The 12,711-nt window shown below is 42.5% G+C and overlaps 1 pseudogene; it reads right to left on the bottom strand.

Annotated features, from left to right (window-relative positions):
- Positions 1-9,880: 9,880 nt before the first annotated feature.
- Positions 9,881-10,797, bottom strand: LOC102860718 (annotated as a pseudogene).
- Positions 10,798-12,711: the final 1,914 nt, after the last annotated feature.

Raw genomic sequence — 12,711 nt, 5'->3', positions numbered from 1 at the left:
TCCCGACCCCTATAAAAGTTCGCTCAAGCGCCTACTAGTTCTCCCATCCTCTTTCTCTTGGGACTTTTTTGACTCTTTCTCCCTCAGATAGCTGAGAATGTGAAAAAGATGCCAGCGTCATTCTGAGGAATTCAGGCTGGAAGTGGCCAGCGTGTGGGGAGGCCTGAAAAAGGGTATGACTGGAAGGTGTGTTGAGGACGGTGGGTGTCTTCATTCTCATGCTCATGGTTCTGGCTCCTGCGGCCCTCCCTTTGCGGGGAGAGGCTGTAAATAGCAATGGGAGGCCACTGTTCATCTTCCGCCCACAGAGCTCTGATGGATTCCAACCAGTGGCGCCTCTCCACTTTTGGTTAGCATGGAAACTCCCTGCAGACGACACCACTGGAGCTCCCTCCGCAGGTTTTCAGAGGCACCGACGGGGGTGTGGGCCTTGGGAGTGTATGGATTGCCCATCTCTTTCTCCAGTGGAGCGTGGATGGATATGAACCACGCACTTTCGGGATTACAGTGTAGTTTCTTGCACTAGAGCTCTTTCTTTCTTAGTTATCTGTTATTGTTGTGTACCTTGGAGTTGAAACTGACCATAGCTGACCCACCCTCAGCGGTTTTCAGTAAATCCCACCGGAGGGGATTGCCCTCTGGTCTCCCAGGGAGCATCTGATGGGTTCGAACCACATACCTTTGGGAATGCAGTGCAGCTTTTTACCACTAGGCCACGAGAGCTCCCTCTTAGTTATTTGCGCTGTGCTGTGTTGTGTACCATAGAGTGGGAACCCACCCGTAGCTGACCCTCTGGCGGGCTTTCAGAGGCAGTTAATCCCCAGGGAGGGGACTGCCCATTCCTCTCCTGTGGAGCATCTGATGGGTTCGAACCATGTGCTTTTGAGATTGCAGCACAGCTTCTTGGTTATCTAGTGCTCCAATAAAATATATATATCTCAAAAGCGAGTGACTTTTAGCAAATGTATTTTCACAGTTTAGGACCTGGAAGTCCAAATTTAGGATGCCAACGCTAAGGGAAGGCTCTGTTAGCCAGTTCTGGAGGAAGGTCCTTGACTCCATTCAACTTCTGCTCCTTGGTACTCCGATGACACGACATCTGTCTTTCTTCTGTTTCTGTTTCTGCTTCTGTGACAAAACAGCTTTTATACCATAAAAATTATTGGTTTAAGGGAGCTCTGGTGGCCTAGTGGCAAGACACTGCACTGCAATCCCAGAGGTATGCGGTTCAAATCCACCAGATGCTCTGCTGGAGAAGGAGGGGCCAATCTCCTCCTGTACCAGTCAGATCTGATTTGACGGTATACGTAAAAAATAATACAATTAGGACAATTAAAACAGACATTCGGAGGAAGGAGGGTAGAGAGAACGGTGCAGCAATGAAGGAATGAAAACCCAAAATCCCTGTAAATGTTCATTAAAACTAATACAATTTAATAATAATTAAAAAACTAATACAATTAAAAAAATTATTGGTTTAAAACACCCTACACTGATATAGGAGCTCTGGTGGCCTAATGGGGAAGGAGTTGAACTGCCAACCTAAAGGCACTCAGTTCGAGTCCACCAACTGCTCTGTGAAATAAAGATGGGCAATCTCCTCCCATGCAATTCACAGCCTCTGAAAACCCGCTAGAAGGTCAGCTATGTTGATTTCTGTTCCAACCGTAGGTCACAGAAAAAAGCTACACTGGTAATGATCATTAACAAAAGTTCCAAGAAGTTCCGTCAAGAAGTATAGGACTGAGGATGTACAACACTTATTTAGGGAACACAGTTCAATCTTTAATGGTAAGAAAAAGTCAAAGCAAATAAGGGACAGGGCTCTCAGAGTTCTCACCTTGAATTTAAGACTTCAAAATGATTTGATTAATTTTCTTCTTTGACAATGTTTCGCTTCTGTATTGTACATTGAATGCCTAGACTTTTATGGCATATACAGTAAACCTGAGAAAGCTGGAATCTTTGTAAGGTAGAGACACCTTATTAGAGAAGGAAAATCCAAATATTTTCCATTAAAACAAGTGACAGAAAAAATGGTAAGATAGGATTCTGTGAAAAGGGCAAAACCTTGAATTTCCTGAAAAATAAGGTAGCCCTCTGGAGTTCCAGGTCTCATAGGTTCCACGGTGACAGATAGTATTACACAAACACAAGCTGTTTATTATCTTGCTGAGTGTTTCAAGAGGGAATACAGTATAGTGTAAAGAGCATATACTTTAGTTTCTGAGTTCAAATTCTAGTCCCATAATTTTGTAATAGTATGATGTTGTTAGATGCCATTAAGTCAAGTGTGAGTCCTGATGACTCTATAAACAACAGACTTGAGCCTTGTCCTATCCCGTGGCATCATCAGTATCTCTGACACATTTGAGCCCATTACTGCAGTCTCTGTATCAATCCATCTCTTCAAGGTTCTTCCTCTCCTTTGCTGACCTTCTGCCTTTCTGAGCACGATTTCCCTCTCCACGGAACAGCCTTTCCTAGCAACATATCCAAAGTATATGAGACGAAGCTTTGTCATCTTTGCCTCCAAGGAGTGCGCTGGCTGCACCTTCTCCAAGACATATATGTTTATTCTTTTGGCAGACCATGAGATAGTCAGTACTCTCCTCCATACCACAACACACAAAAAAACCCCATCAATTCTTCTGCCATCCTTATTCATTGTCAAGCTTTCAAATGCATAGCAAGTGATTGAAAAGATCATGCCTGAATCAGGTGCACCTTAGTCTCCAAACTGACATCATTGCTCCTTAGTAATTTGGAAAGGTCCCTGACAGCACACTTGCCCAATGCAATACATCTTTCTGACTGATCTCCTGACTGTTGATATCACGGTTGTTGATTGTGGATCCAAGTAAGATAAAATCATTGACAACTTCAATCTTCTGTCCATCTATTATGATAGATAGGGAGTTCTGGTGGCCTAGTGGTAAGAAACTGCACTGCAATCCCAAAGCCATGCAGCTCGAATCCACCAGCTACTTTGCAGAAGAAGGTTGGGTACTCTCCTCCAGTGAGATTTATTGACTCTGAAAATTGGCTGGACAGTCAGCTATGGGTCGGTTCCGACTCAACGGTACACAACAACAAACAACATCATGATGATGCTTATTAATTTAGTGGAGGTCCCAGTCCTTGGAAGAAGACATGGTGGATGGGTCAGAGAAAGAGAATGTGGCCTGACTACTCCCTAAAAGAGCTCTCCAAGAAAATGTCAACTCCAGTGCACTCCTTAAGTTAGGGTTCTACCTCCTGTTAAGAGATAATAGCAAAGCAGGAGTTTTTTCTGTGCAAGTAAAAAAAAAAAGATATTTAGTAGAGAAAATGCTTTGAAAAGGGAGACATGGCACAAGGCCTTGCTAGCCCATGACTCATTTAACAAACAAGGATATGATCTTTATAAAAACTCCAGACGTGGGGAAAGGATATCATGTTTATTAATTCAAAGGGTTGGGTTTTAAGAGTCAATCTATCATAAGGGAAAAGATCGCTGTGTCTGATCACGAAAGGAGGGGATCGTCTGGGGTTGGCCGGTGTGGGAGGGATTTGGATCATTAAGCACAAGCGCAGCTAGACTTTCACAATGGCTTCTGCTGGAGGCACTTTCTAGGTCTTGGAGGGAACATGCGCAGATGATCAAGATGGTCTCAAGAAAGCATGCTTCAGCAATAAGGCCATGTGGCTTTAAAGATGACCATGTCCACTTGAGGTGCTGGTCATCAGGGAATATGCCCTTTTAAAATGACTGTCCTCTAGACATGTCTTGTCAATCAGGAGTCACTTGCACATCACCTGAAAATTCTTAGCAGAGTTAAAAGTTAAGAGGAAATACCTGGGGCTTCATAGGACACTCATTTACTCTGTGTGATCTTGGGTTTTGTAATGTCTGTGTAAGTTGAAGCCTGGCTTTTCTGATCTAAACCATTTCGAGGAAAAGATTTTAATTCAGCAGAAAGGAGACGAGGATGTAAAGTCTGTGATTCCGAGCAAACCTTGTAGTAACCCAGTTCCTAGGGAGCTCAGGTTTCCTAGTGATAAGAAGCCGTGCTGAAATCCCAGAAGTATGCAGTTCAAATCCACCAGCTGCTCCACCAAGAAAAGGATGGGCAATTTCCTCTTGTTCGATTTACTGCCTCTGACAACCCCCTGGAAGGTCAGCTATGGGTTGATTCAAAAGCAACCCAGTTAAAGTTGAAAACAGTTAAAGTCTTCTTTTCCATTCCCTAAGAATGTTGTCTAAGTCAGAAAGTCTTATTATTAGGTTAATAGATGGGATTCTCAGCTATAGACTGCAACATGGAAGCAAACTATTAAAAAAAAAATTTAAACCTACTACAGAATCTTTCCTCAAAACTGGCCTCCAGGCCAAAAGGGGACAATTTTTAAAAATTATGATCTGTTGTCGTTCACTGCTGTCTAGTTGGAACTGACTTATACCTGCTTCTCTACTAGGTTTTGAGAGGTTGTGAGTCACATGGGAGGAGATTGCCCATCTTTCTCCTGTGGAAAAGCCAGTGGATTCGAACCACCTGTCTTTGTGTTGGCAGGGAAACTCCCTACCCCTGTGACCACCAGTGCTCCTTACGTGAGTCCTTTTGCTGTTGGTGTCATCAAGTTGACTACAACTCAAAAAAACCTCACGGGCAACAGACCTGACCTATGCTGCACCATCACCACGTCACTATGTCAACCCATCTCCATGAGGGTCCTCGTCTCTTTCTCCGGCCCTCCACCTTTCCCAGCATCATGTCTCTCTCCAAGGACTAGTTCTTATTGAAAATATGCCTAGGGTAGGCGAGATGGAATGTCACCATCCTTGCCTCTAAAAGAGCTCTCTGGTTGCACTTCCTGGAAGACTTGTTTATTCTTTCGGCTTTCTTTAGTGTATCCAATACTCTTCACAAACACCAAAGTTCAAAGGCATCAATTCTTCTTTGGTCATCCGTAGTCATTGTGACTCTAGATACAATCTTGACTTCATGTATATATTGTTGTGTTTTGCGTACCGTAGAGTTGCAACTAACCCATAGCTGACCCTCTGGCGAGGCAGTTAATCGCACAGAAGGAGAGTGTCCATCCTTCTCCTGTGTGTGTGTTTGTGTCTGTGTGTGTATAAATAGTATTTATATATGTGTTACTGTTCTGACTAGAGGCAGAAACAGAGGCCTGCTCGAGGGTGTGACTTTAAAATGTCCCATGGTGGACAGTGTTTGGTGGCACTCCCCAATTAAAACAAGCTTGGAAGCAGGAGTGGCATCCACTTCCGAAATACCTTGCCTCCGGAAACCCTATGAACCTGGAGAAAGGATGAAAGCTATACAAGTGTCCAGGTCTTTCTTTCATAGGGTCTCTCGCTATGCATCGCCTATGACTCGACGGCACTTAACATTATAATAAATATAGTACAATAATATAATAAAATAGAAATATAATTAATATAATATATAGAATATAGAATATGTATAATATATAAGATAATATAATATGTTTATATAGATAACACTATTATTATGATATGATTTTTTTTCATCTGATCTTTTACAGGAAAGTAAACCCCGCTCCACACTGTTAGTCCTGAGAATTCAGGTCCTTTTGGCTATCTGATCATTACTTTACCGTAGCACCTAGTGCGGAGAACATACTATAAGCCTGACATGCTGCCTACTGCACTAAGAGGACACTGAATGCCTGGAGCATATTAGAAGTCCGGTAATTATTGTTTAAAGGAATTTGGCCCCAGGCAGTGGTGTGACTGAGAACCCACTATGCAAACGCCAAGATCCCTTAGTATTTGGAGCAGTTTGGACCACAGATGAGTTAGTTTCCTCCTCTCCCTCAAGTGGGGACCCAAGGAATCAGTCTGGTTATTGGGGAAGCTGCAGAGACCTCTGGTGGTATATATATAGTCTTCATCTTTGGGAGTTGGGCTCTTCTTCCTTGGGAGAAAGAGATAGTCTCCTTCTATTGTGATTTACAGCCTCGAAAACCAGCCGAGTGTCACTCTGAGTCAAAACCGATTCCACAGCGGTGACTTTTTGAGTTTACGGGGAAACAATGGAAGTCTAGACAAGGGTCTACGGTAGTTAAAATCAACTCCTTTCTATCCAACCAACCCAGGTGAGAAGGCCCTGAGGGAGAGGTGACCTGAGATCATCACTAGGGAGGGGGAGCACATGCCTCCCCCCACACTCTGGCAGATACATAAGGGGAAGCAGCAGGAAGGAGTTTGAGAATGGCGTCCTGAGGAGAGGCTCTGAGGCTCTGGACCCTGTCAGGTCTCAGTCCCACCTCAGAGGATGGACTCATCTCTCCTGAGAGGAAGGGGGGAGGTAAGCGAGTGGGAGGGAGGAGGAAGACAGGGCAAAGGCTTGGTGAGGGCACTAGCCCTGCTGAAATTCCTTCACTGGTTCCTGTGACATTTGACTGGCCATAATAAGCAAATGACCAGGGGAGGTATGGTGGCCTAGTGTCAAGAAGCTACACTGCAATCCCAGAGATATGCGGTTTGAATCCACCAGATGCTCTGCCGGAGAAGGAAGGGCCATGTCCTCCTGTACCAGTCAGATCCAATTTGACGGTACACATGCACAGAAAATAATAAAATAAAAATTAAAAAAAAATTTTTTTTAAAAAAGCAAATGACCTCTAGTATGAACACATGGTCTCCTCTAGTAGAGAGGCCTATCTGCTTTCCTGGGGTGTCTGGGCTGCATCAGGGAGAATCCTAGACTGGCATTCAGTATTTTCTATTGCATGGGCTCTCTCTTCCAGTCTTCTGGAGCATAGATAAGCTTAACGCATTGCATTGAGATAAGTATAACTCCTACAGATTGATAAGTGCCTCCCATCTAAAGATTTCACAGAAGAGGGAAACTCAGGCCAAAACCACTTGAAAACTCAATATGAACTGTGCCCTAGAAAGATGCAAATTGGAGACACATAAGATCCACTTCATACCCATAAAATCAGCAAAAATAAAAAATGAGTGATGCTACTTACCCTTCAGTATGGGCGGGGAGTGGGACTGGGTCACTCTCATCCATAGTTGTTGCTGTGTACCATCGAGTCGGAACCGACCCGTAGCTGACCCTGCGGTGGGTTTTCAGAGACAGTTAATCACATGGAGAAAATTGCCTCTCTTTCTCCCATGGAGCAGCTGGTGAACTCGAACTGTGTGATATTTATTTACAGTGCTATTATTTACAAAACTTTTTCCATGTCACAAAAATCTGGAATAATGTATGCCAATCTCTAAAGGTTAAATGTGATACATCCATGTGTAGCCTTGATAACATGATAAAGAATGGATTAATTACTTAGAATTATTTGCTTAGAAATTGTTAAGCAGGATCCCAATTTATTGTTAAAAATGAAATTCTTGGAAAAAAGGAGAGAAACAAACAAAAAAGAATGCATATATTCTAAGAGCTCTGAAGGTCTTCCATGATTTATGGTCAAATGAAGAAAGACATAAAGGGCCAGTATCCGGTGTCTTTAGTGTGATGTTACTGTTGTTGCTAGATGCCATCTAGTAGATGATGATGCACAGTGACCCTACAAACAACAGATCTGGAGCCTGCCCTCTCCTGCATCCTTCTAAAAACCTCTGATAGGCTCTACCCATTGTTACAGTCATTGAGTCAATCCATCTTGTTGGAAGTCTTCCTCTCTCTCTCTCTCTGACCCTCCACCTTTCCTAAAAAGATGTCCTTTTCTAAGGCTTGATCTATTCTAATAACATGTCCAAAGGATGTGAGAGGAAGGTGAGATGAAGCTTCATCATCCTCGCCTCTAAGGAGCACCCTAGTTGCACTTTCTTTAAGACAGACGTGTTTATTCTTTTGACAGTCGATGACATAGTCAATTTTTGTCTCCTCCACAAGTCAAAGGCATCAATTCTACTGTCATCCTGAATCACTGTCCAACTTTCAGATGCATTGGAAGTAACTGAGAAGACCATGGCTTTGCATTGCTCTTTCGCACTTTAGCAAAGTCCCTAACGACAGATTTCCCCAGTGCTATGCATTTCTTTATTTCTTGACTGCTGCTACCCTGGGTGTTGATTGTGAATCCAAGTAAAATGAAATTTCTGAAAACTTGATCTTTTTCCCATCTATCACAATATTGCCTATCGGTTCTGTGGTGAGGATTTTTATTTTCTTGATGTTGAGGTTTAATCCACATTGAAGGCTATACTCTTTAATCTCCTCCTTCAAATGTTTCAAGTCCTTTACACTTTCAGCAAGCAAGACTGTGTGTGTCACCTGCATATTGCAGGTTGTTGATGGGTCTTCTTCCAATCCTGGTGCCGCATTCTTCTTCATATATGGTCCAATTTCTCTAGTTTTTGCTCAGCATAGAGATTGTTATAGAATAGTCCTGGAGAAAGGATACGACCATGATGCACACCTTTCCTGATTTTAAACTGTGCAGTCCCCCTTGTTCGGTTCAGGCAACAACAACTTCTTGGTCTAGGTAAAGATTTCCTTTTAAAAAAAATTAAAATTTTATTATTTTTTGTGTGTGTACCATCAAATCAGATCTGACAGGTACAGGAGGAGACTGCCCCTCCTTCTCCAGCAGAACATCTGGTGGATTTGAACCATGTACCTCTGGGATTACAGTGCAACTTCTTGCCACTAGGCTACCAGAGCTCCCTAAGGTGAAGATTTCTCATGAGCACAATTAAGTATTCTGGGATTCTCATTCTTCTCAATGTTAGACATCATTTTTTATGACCCACACAGTCAAATGCCTTTGATAAATTAATATCCTCTTTTTTCAAGCAAGATCCATCTAATATCAGCCCCAGCCTCTTCTGAATCCAACTGGAATTTTTGGCAGTTCCCTGTCAATGTGCCTTTTCAAATAATATTCAGAAACATTTTACTTGTATGTTTTAGTAGCGACACTGTTTGATCATTTACACATTCTGTTGGATCATCTTTTCTGGGAATGGGAACAGTAAGTTGACCAGTCTTCCAAATTTCTTAGCATAGACTAGTGGGCACACCCAGGGACACATCTGTGGTTGAAATATCTCAGTTGGTGTTCCATCAGTTCCTAGGGATATATTTTTTGCTACTGTCTTCAGTTAACCTTGAATCAATTCCTTCATTACCATTGGTTCTTGTTTATATGTTACTTCCTGAAATGTTTCCATGCCAATCAATTCTTTTTGGTACAGTAACTCTGTGTATTCCGTCTATCTTCTCTTGATGCTTCATGTATCTTTTAAGATTTTGCCCAAAGAATTCTTCAGTATTGCAACTCCAGGTCTGAAAAAAATTTTTTTTCTTTCATCTTGAGAAATGACAATGGTGTCCTTCCCATTTGGTTTTCTAATTCCAGTTCTTTATACATTTGATTGTAACACTTCACTTTGTCTTTTTGAGCTTCCCTTTGAAATCATCTGTTAATCTCTTTTACTTCAACATTTCGCCCCTTTGTTTTGGCCTCTCTACATTCTAGTTCAATTTTTCAGAGCTGCTTCCAACATCCCTTTTTGTCTTCTTTCTTCACTCTCTTTGTAATGACCTTTTGCATTTTTCATAGATGATACCATTCCACAGCTCATTTGGTCTTCAATCATTAGTGTTCAATGCATCAAATTTATTCTTGAGATGGCTTTTAAATTCAGGTGGAATAGATTGAAGGTCATATTTTGGTTCCCATGGATTTGTTCTAATTTAACTTCAAGTTGAACTTGCACATGAGTAATTAATAATCAACTTCTAGTTGTCAGACCACCTCTCATATGTGTACCTTGTTTTGTTTGACAGTGGATATTTTATTTTGTTTTCTTTTTTTTTAAGAGTAAAAAAGGTCAGTTTATTCTTGCACAGGTCAGACAGGGCAGTGCTAACCAAGATACTCATGAATGCAGGACTTGTTACTTGTCTGAAGGGCCGTAAGTGGAAATGTATTTAATTACACAACCATCTGGGGCATGAGGTGCTTCTCAGTCACCAGGTCTTCAAACTCATCAGCCTGAGTTCCACGTCTTGGAGATGTGGCTCTTCTTTCTGGTGCCCAGCGAACTTAAATTTGGTGCCCTGGAAGGCCTCAATCACATGATCCTTTTTCTGAAGCTTGGTATAGATGGACATGATGACGTGGCCCATGTGGACTCTGGCCACTGTATCCTGGGGTTTTCCAAAGGCACTTCACATACCTGTTTGGAGCCTGTCAGCCCCAGCACAGGACAGCATCTTGTTGATGTGAATGACACGGGAAGGGCGGAGCTGATTCTGATGTGAAAGCCATCTTTGCCACAACTTTTCACCAAGAACTTGTTGGTCCCAGTGAGGGCAGCCTCAGGGCTTCTGAAGAGAGCTGCTCCCGTTCATCAGAGACCATGTGGCCACAGCGTGGCAGCTCATGCACTTATCTACTGATTCAAGTCAAAGATGCAGATCGTGGCGTCAGGGACGCCTCTGCAGAGGTAGAACTTGGTATAAGGCCTGTTTTAACATATCGGTTACACTCGGCAGGGAGGCCCATGGCAATACCAGGTTCTTTGCAGTACAAGGAAGGAAAAGAGGACAGTGATAACTTATGTTGAACTGTTTGCTTTACAACACAAAATAAAAGGAAGAAGCATCAGTTTTACTTAAGGAATATTTTTATTTTAGTAAAATATTTTAGACTTGAAGGAATTAGATTTCTCAATTGGAGAGCAACTAAAGAAGTTTTAACTACTTGACTTTACTTTAAACACAATAGTAACCAACTAATTTTCTTAAATGTCATATTTTATCACCATTGCTGTTGTCTCAAGATCTGAAGCATGGTTAATCCAGACAGCAACCATTTCAGAAATAACTTTTGCATCTGGTGTAATTTTGACATTCAGCTGACCTTCATATGTGTACTTTTAATTTTTAAAAATTTATTATTTTTCCCCTTTTCTTTTGTCTACAATCGAATCAGATCCGATTGGCATAGGAGGAGATTGCTCCTCCTTCTCCAGTAGAATATCTGGTGGATTCGAACCATGTGCCTTCAGGATCACATATATACTTTTAATTTGTTAGTGAGAGAAGGATGGGCAATCTCTTCCAATTGGATTAACAGTTTCTGAAAACCTGCCGGAGGGTCAGCTATGGGCCAGTTCTGACTCAGTGGCACACAGCAACATGTTCACCAGGCTTGTACCTGGAAGATCAAATGACAATTAAGTGCTGTTCAAGTCCAGTATCTTAGCCAAGGCCTTGGATTCTCCCTTCTGCGGTCTAAGCACCTAATTAAGAAACTGGCTTCTGTCAAGTGGAGATTTGTGACACTACCATGTGTGTCGGGGCAGAACTGTGCTCCACAGATTTTTCAGAAATGAATAGGCAGATCTCTCTTCTGAGATATCTCTAGGTGGTCTCAAACCTCCATACTTTGGTTTTCACCACTTGTGGTGTTGTGTATCATTGAGTCACAGCTGATTATCCCATGAATTTTGAGAGGCAGTGAATTGCATGAGAGAAGATGGTCTAGCTTTCTCTTGTGAAGCAGCTGGTGGATTCAAACCATATGCCTTAGGGTCAGCAGCACAATTCCTTACCACTAAGCCACATCACTGTGTACCATTGAGTTGGAACATACCCATAGCTGATTCTCTGGTGGGTTTTTAGAGGAAATTCATGGCACATGAAGAGATTCCCTATTCTTCTCTTGTGGAGCAGCTAGTGGACTCAAACTAGATGCCTTCAGGATTGCAGCGCATCTGCTTGCCACTAGGCCACCAGTAAGCCATACTGGAGGCTTTTAAAATCTGATCAGGCTGGTTACCTAGGGCAGGCCTTTTTGACCCCTTTTCACATTTTAAAATAGGAGACACTTAGTTTGAGGGGGAAAAGAGATGTCTAAGAAATTTGGTTTCAAGTTCCAATTCAATAAGTTGGATAAAATCTTGTTGTTTTTATGTACCATCAAGTCCACTTGTCTATATTTAAATAAGCCTCCCCAGCAAACATGGTGGCATTTTAGACAGCGGACCTTTATATTATTGTCTGTCTGTTGAAATAATTCCCGAATAAAAATGAGAATATGAGATCCAGGAGGAGGTCAATAAAGATAGAGATGGGGATGAGATTCTCGCTCCACTCCCGCACTTGACACCTGATAAATTTGAGGTTTTCTGATACCATCTTCATAGCAATCTCTTGATCTCTAAACATTCACCTATCTAAAATCAATACATCAATGCTCTGCTTCAGGCAAGGTGTGGAAACCTAAATTAACTGGCTGGGCAGTTAAAATCTCCAATTTTGTAGGAAGATTGACTTTAAATTTAATTCCTTCAGGACTGTAGGCCTTGGATGCTGCATCCCTGAACCTCAGTATCGCTGAGTCTCCGTTTTCTCACGTGTAAAATGAAGACGATAAGAGTATTACTGTACACAGCAATTTTGGCAATGCAGGTGAAGGCTTTGCAGGATATCAGGCTGGGAGGTTTTGGGGATGAAAAGGGTGGAAAAGAGGGGTCTTGTCCCTCCCCCAGTTTAGGTGAGTGTGGAACTCCACTTGCCTCTTCAGACTTGAGGTCAGGCTCCCGTGAATCCCACGGGGAGTCTGATGGCTGAGGCAGAGGAGAATTTGTCTCTTGAGGGCAGGCTCCTGTTGAAGTCCCAGGGCCAGCAAGCCTGCTCTACGCTGGGTGAGTGGACCCAAGAACAGCACCGTGAGGAAATTGGTATGCCAGCCTAGGCCACT

Source organism: Elephantulus edwardii, unplaced genomic scaffold, assembly GCF_000299155.1.
Source record: "Elephantulus edwardii isolate Elephantulus edwardi_28Jun2011 unplaced genomic scaffold, EleEdw1.0 scaffold00021, whole genome shotgun sequence".
NCBI classification, from domain to species: domain Eukaryota; kingdom Metazoa; phylum Chordata; class Mammalia; order Macroscelidea; family Macroscelididae; genus Elephantulus; species Elephantulus edwardii.
The sequence above is the reverse complement of the archived record's forward strand: the minus strand, read 5'-3'. Positions and strand labels throughout refer to the sequence as shown.